Source organism: Argiope bruennichi, chromosome 11 (assembly GCF_947563725.1).
Source record: "Argiope bruennichi chromosome 11, qqArgBrue1.1, whole genome shotgun sequence".
Lineage (NCBI taxonomy): Eukaryota > Metazoa > Arthropoda > Arachnida > Araneae > Araneidae > Argiope > Argiope bruennichi.
The window spans coordinates 63602432-63609038 of NC_079161.1; the positions used below are offsets into that span (position 1 = coordinate 63602432).

General features: G+C 29.0%; 2 non-coding genes across 2 annotated transcripts; one reads left to right on the forward strand and one right to left on the reverse strand.

Moving 5' to 3' along the window:
* Trnastop-uca (transfer RNA opal suppressor (anticodon UCA)) lies at nucleotides 1–87 on the reverse strand. Its single transcript has one exon. It is a non-coding gene; the product is annotated as a tRNA-Sec (tRNA).
* A 2241-nt stretch (nucleotides 88–2328) lies between these two features.
* On the forward strand, nucleotides 2329–2479 carry LOC129957802 (U12 minor spliceosomal RNA). The gene has a single exon (XR_008782905.1). It is a non-coding gene; the product is annotated as a U12 minor spliceosomal RNA (small nuclear RNA).
* The last annotated feature ends 4128 nt before the right edge of the window (nucleotides 2480–6607 follow it).

The window sequence follows — 6607 nt, forward strand, 5'->3', positions numbered from 1 at the left end:
CGCCTAGAAGGTGGAATTGAACCACTCTGATTCTCATCAGCTACGGGTTTGAAGCCCGCACACCGGACCACCGATGTTCATCTAGGCATTATATCAATGACATTTCTCAGTATATATAATGATCTTAAATCTATAAAATTATAAAAGTGGTAATTTAATAATTCACATTTTCATGGCATTTTGACAAAAATCTGAAATAACATTGTCTTATATATATGTCTTAATATATTATCTATTATACTGAGTGTCCCAAAAAGGACCAACGTTTTGAAAAATCAATTAAAATGACGGAAGGTGATAGAAATGTACGGTTTGCTGCATTCTGTTTAAATAATCAGGAATTTTATTCTCATCAAATTTCAAAATTAGTTACAAAGTTTGTCAATAGATGGCGATGTTATTGTCTACATATTCTGCCCTTTCATATCGATATTGTTTCTACATCCCAGCGTATGGTTCAAAAATAGTTCACAGTGTTGATTTAAAAATGGGATCTTGATATAACTAAACTAAACCAAACTCAAAAATGGTTTGTTCACTGGAACAGCGCTTTTAATTGCTTTAGAATTACATCACCTGGACCCCAGCTTTGTTGCAACGAAACGGGGTTATCAAAGGACATTCAATATCAGAAAACGGTCCGGAAAGCAATACAATACTGTTTCAAAATTTTCACCGGCCATCCAAGCACAGTAGTATCAGAGACGAATGCTGATTTTGTTTAGCAGATCATCCAACAGCGACCCCTAGTTTTAATTCTCCGTGCTGCTTGTTAAACTGGACAACGGCGAATGACTGCACACCGAATCATGCGTCACAGTTTTCACTCGTTTCTTTCCAAAGTCCAGACTCGACAGCCTCTAAATGCTGATGCCATTCATGCACGCTAGTAGGTTTCAAACGCTGTGCTGCTGAAGTTGGATGGAAGTTACTCGATGGTTTCATTAAGCAGAACTGACTCATTTCGGGAAAGAAGAATCCTCATGTAACCTTACCTTCATCCCTACATCCACTAATAGTCATGTTTTAGGCCACCATTTCCTCCAAAGCACTTATTGGGAAATTTTAATGGAGGCCAGACGATTACTTTACTAAAATATCTGGACATCCTCCTTGAATTTGTGGCCATTCAAAATGCTTTATAGGATTGTAGGTTCATGAAAGACGATGCCCGCCCACATCGAAAGTCTGCAGTGCTTAAATTTCTCACGAACAGTTCTGTGATTGTCTCAGTGCCCTTGACTAAGAAAAGCATGAGCCAGCTGGCATGAATTGGCCTTCCTATTAGCCAGATTTAACCCCATGCGATTTTTTTCTTTGGAGGTTCTTGAAAGACAAGGTGATCGTCACAATCCACAAGTTGTAGAGGAAGTGGTACAATACATCTCTCCTGCTTGACAGAACATTTCAAATAAAATGTTTTGACCGGCGTCTGTGTCACGTTGTTGCTGATATTATTTTGAAAACATTGTTTTGTAGTTTTTCCCTAGTCAGAGCGCCATCTATTGACGAACTTTGTAACTATATTTGAAAATTGGTTAGAAGAAACACCCTGGTTACTTAAGCAGCAAACCGCACATTTCTATCTCCTTCCGTGGTTTTAAACTGATTTTTTTAAACCGTTGGTCATTTTTGGGACACCCAATAAAAGCCTTCAAAATGATTTTAAAATAAAAATATTGGATGCCATTAAACATGTCATTTCAACATATCTAAAAGTTTTTAGACTTCCATTTTGACCTCGGAAAGCAATTTCTGCTACATAACTAAAACTCAACTTCATATAGTTTTAAAAATGTGCTAAACCAATAATATTCGTATGAGAAGTAGAAAATAAATCCTACAAATTTTGCCATGGAACAATAAGTTTTAAATAATATAAGTGATAATATAAGTATAAATAATATGAGTAAGATGAATCAATATCTCGATTTCATAATTCTAAATATAATTTCTTGAAATAAAATTATTATTGTATTGTTTGGATGGAAAAACCTACGTTTTCTTTGCTTAAATGATGTTATTAATAGCAATGCAATAACACTTTGAACTAAATATCTCAGCGTTTTTCTTATCGAAAAATTACTTATAAAAAGTATTCGTTTGCTTTTTGCTCTGAAAAGTATTTAATGAAATCAAAACTGAAGTAGCAATACTTTGTTTACTTTCACTCTGGATTCGTGCGCTTTTTACTTTGAAATAATATTTTCGATGATAAGTATTAAATTCTGTCAAATATTCAGTTCATAAAAATAGGAATAGAAATAACGCACCACTTTTAAAAAAGAAAAATTTTGTATATAAAGTTTGAAAATGTCAGCAACATTCGTGCCTTAAACTAATGAGTAAGGAAAATAACGTGCCTTGGTAACGCTTGGCACCACCAAGCAAACTTTGGTACCAATTTTTGGAGAGGCACAGGTCGTCCCTAAGCGGTTTGCTTACTTTCGCAAACTGCTGGGTTGTTGTGATCTGCCTCTAAATTTTAAAGAGAAGATTTCTTTTATAGCCAATGAATTCGTTGCATTTTCTTAAATATAGATAAGATACATTTGCTTACCATGTTGTTATTACGTCTTACAGATAAGACAACGAAGTTTCTTGTGCAGAGAAAGGCAAAAAGAAGTTTCATTCTTTTTTATTGGAGACTTGTTTAACATAGCAATCCACATAGACCGCAGCGCCACTTGCCGCAACGATCAGAACTAGTGGGAAATACGTTATTCTGCGGTAGCAGAAATAACTGCAATTTCATGATTCAACAACCATGTAAAAAACAAGCTTCTTTTTTTCGACGAATGTCATAAAATTTAATATATATATATACAATTTCTTTCTATCCATTTTCAATATTCTTGTCTGAACAATGCACTTCTTATTTAGCATTTTTATCAGTTTGTGTTTCTTTCCTCGTTTAATTTTTGAATTAAATAAAATCCCTTAATCGGAAATTTAGAATATAAATTATTGTAATCACATTTTTGTAATGCAGTAATAATTTAAGACTTAGAAGTATGATAAGAAAGTTTTAATAATATTTACTCCTTTTTAAAATAAAAATCACACTTTTTTAAGTCCACGGATTATTAAATTTTATTAATTAAGGTAATGATAGACTAACTATCAGATCATTTTTAAACTTCTTTACTAGAATAGCACTGGTTTTAATGAATTTATGATCACTCTTATTTAAACTTTAAAAAATTTAATCATTTGTGAAGTTAACTACTTTTTCCAAATATAAAAACTAATGACATTTTTTAAATGATTTTGTAGCTTGTTATATTCAAAATAATACCAACACTCCATTGAAATAATCAATACAATTTCAACTAATTTTATTGAACAAATAATTAACAAAACAATGAAAATAAATAATATTTCTAACACATAATGAAAATTCTTTAAAGCAAAGTTGTGTGTAAAGCATTGCATTAAAAAACTCACGCAACCACAGTTGCAAGTAGATCTTACTTGCGAGTCATTTTTATTCGCAAGAGCGCGTTCCGAAGTCAGCACTAGATGGCGTTGATTTCATCCATTTCATACTGCCCCATCAAAATCAAAGTGCATTTTCATATGCCCAAATATTTTACAGGATTCTTGACATTTGGCGCCTAACCGTATTAACTGTTGTAGTTTTCACTGCTGTTCATGGCAAATGACGGCAAAACGAACATACGACTATCACCATGAGGTTTCTTTCCTCAATATAAGGTACTGAAATCAAATTTCAGTAATGATAAATATGCTCAATTTTCAAATGGTAGTTTGATTAATGTTTTGTGACTAAAAACACCAGTAATTCTATTATTATTGATTCCATTATACTATTTATTGGATACTAATGTATGTGTTTTGCATAACTTTCCACATAAAGCCAGTTCTTTACAAAGCTCCTATGACAATCTATTTCTGAAGACTCATTATAATAAATGTAGTTTATTAAATATGTTAAACTCAATAATTATCAGAATAATTAACTTACTAATAAGTCATTACTAGGATATACGCATTTAAACAATTCAAATAATAAGGTGGAAACTGTAAAAGTTTAATGAATAATCAATCGAAGGTACTTCTAAAAATACAAAGGTTGGAGTTTGACTGTTAATTTGAGTATACACATTAGTTCTGCCAAATTTGATTAAGGATGAAATAATTAATCATTGGAGTAGTTTATGCATTTTAAAAATTTAATATCTTTAAAGGAAATAAATTCTTGATTCGTGAATTTCCAGCATCAAGAACTATATAAAGAAACAGTACACAATCTATAGTTATACAGCATTATTTAAAAAGAATATTTATTTTATTTCAACTTAGGAAACTTAATTCTTCCAATACCAATATATAATTATAATACTAAATCAATGTATACATATTTTATATATCAATATATACTTTGATATTAAGATTCATGATTTGAACCAATCTGAAAAAAAAAAAATCTTTATTTTATCTTTATCATTCATCAGCCAGAAACTAATTATAATATTTGAAATTATCTAGAAAATTAAACGTATTGCAATTGCTTCAGTTCAAATATCATCAAAAATGTAGATTTCTCTTTTTAATCTTTGGCATTTCAAAACAAAACAAGATATTAATTTTTATATGTTAACATTAAAATTCTACTTCTTAAAAAATATATATGTTGTTTCCCTAGAATTATCAAATAATAATGCATATATTTGTTCATACTTAATAGTTCTTCGCTACAATGTTACATTAAGAATTCCTTAGTTTAACATCAGTAAAATACAGTAGTTTTCTTGGTTTAGACAACAAATTATTTGGTATGTTTAATTTATTTTTATTTCAACAACAGTGGTGCTTGAATTTAAAATATTGCTACAAAATAAAATGATTGTTATGTTAACTTATTTTGATTTAATAAAATTTTACATTATTAATTTAAAATTTCCTCAAATTTCTATTCCTGTTCATTTACCAACATCGTTTTCTTTGAACCCTAAGTATTTTATTTCATACAGATTAGCACAAATAAAGAATTGGTCTTTTAAACTCTTTTTACCTGTAAACACGAAAAATTATTATTTTTTATTTCTAATCACTGTTAGATAACATTACAGGGAAGCTTTGATTTGTATCTGTTGTAAATTAATAGTGACAATACATTCATACTGTAGTAACTGAACATTTTTTTTAGCTTTAAAAAGAAATAGAAAATGCCTATGCCTTATTTCATAATGAAATATTATCTTATATTGTGGTATTTTATACTGAAGTCCAAAACACATCTTTGTAAATTATGGTTTGAATCATCCCATTTCTGGGAACAACAGGTAATTAAAGTCTGAATTAATTAATTAATTATCCAATTTAATCTTACAGTGAAAAATATATTGAATAAATCTACTGTATATTTAATAAATGTGGATGATGTTGAAAATGTATTAATATTTTATTTTATTTATTTATTTATTTTAGAATGGCAACGTTATTTAAGAAATATTTTTTGCTGTCTCATTTTGTAGATGGCAGCTTGTAGATTAATCCCAAGATGGAATAAAGCAAGTTTGAATTTTTTTACCGGTGGGATATCGTTTTTCTATTTTAATATAAAAAACGAAAGAAAACGGTGTTTTTCTTAGGCAGCTTTAACAGATGAGGTGTATTAATTTAACATACAACAAAAAAGTTTTATTACAGAAAAGGTAATTTTCTGGGTAATTTCTTTGATTCTTTTATAAAATACTTGAAAAGACATAAATAAATTTAAAGATATGAATTAAATAAAAAATGTAAATAAAGATGTAGTATATTAATTTTACCTTTTTCTCAGTAATAAAAAATTCGTATTCATTGAAATGAAAATCATGAAGTATGAAACAAAAATCAAACATTACAAGTAATCTAATAAACAAGAATAAATTTTAATGAACTTTGAAACACTGAAGTACAAAGCTTCATTAAATATAAAGGCAATTTTCTGAATGTCTCTCTAAGTAAAGAAAAACAAATTCATGTCTTATTTTAGTAATTTCATTAAAAAGAAATAATTCTTTACAAAATATAAAAGACGTGCCTAAACAAATTTCAAAATATAAAAAAAAGAGGCATTCTTTTTAACTTTTTTTGAATAATTAGAAATTTGTATTCATTGAAATAGAAATCATAAACCGTGAAATAACATAATAATTGATAATTTTGTAATAATTGAAATAACTGATAATTTTTTTTATTCCATAATAAAATATTAGTTAATTTGGTTATTCACAAATTTCATTTATTTTATTTATTATGCAAACGAGTATATATGCTTCAATTTATATTAACAAAATCTCAATGTCTACATAATAAATAAAATAATAAATAATAATAATTTTCATAAAATAATTAATGAAAATTAGAAGAATTTCTGCAAAGTAAGTGATCCACACGTCAATTTTGAGAAAACGAATTAAACGAGAGGTTCTTTGAAAGGTAAATCTCCTGCGAAATAGACCCTTTGATATGATCCGTTTTCGAATCCGATTCAACTTTCACACAAGGCCAGCTATTGCGCGCAATAGTAGGCCACGCCTACCGCGGAAGGATCACATGATTCCAATGGGACACTGGCATATATTTGCTGGGACGA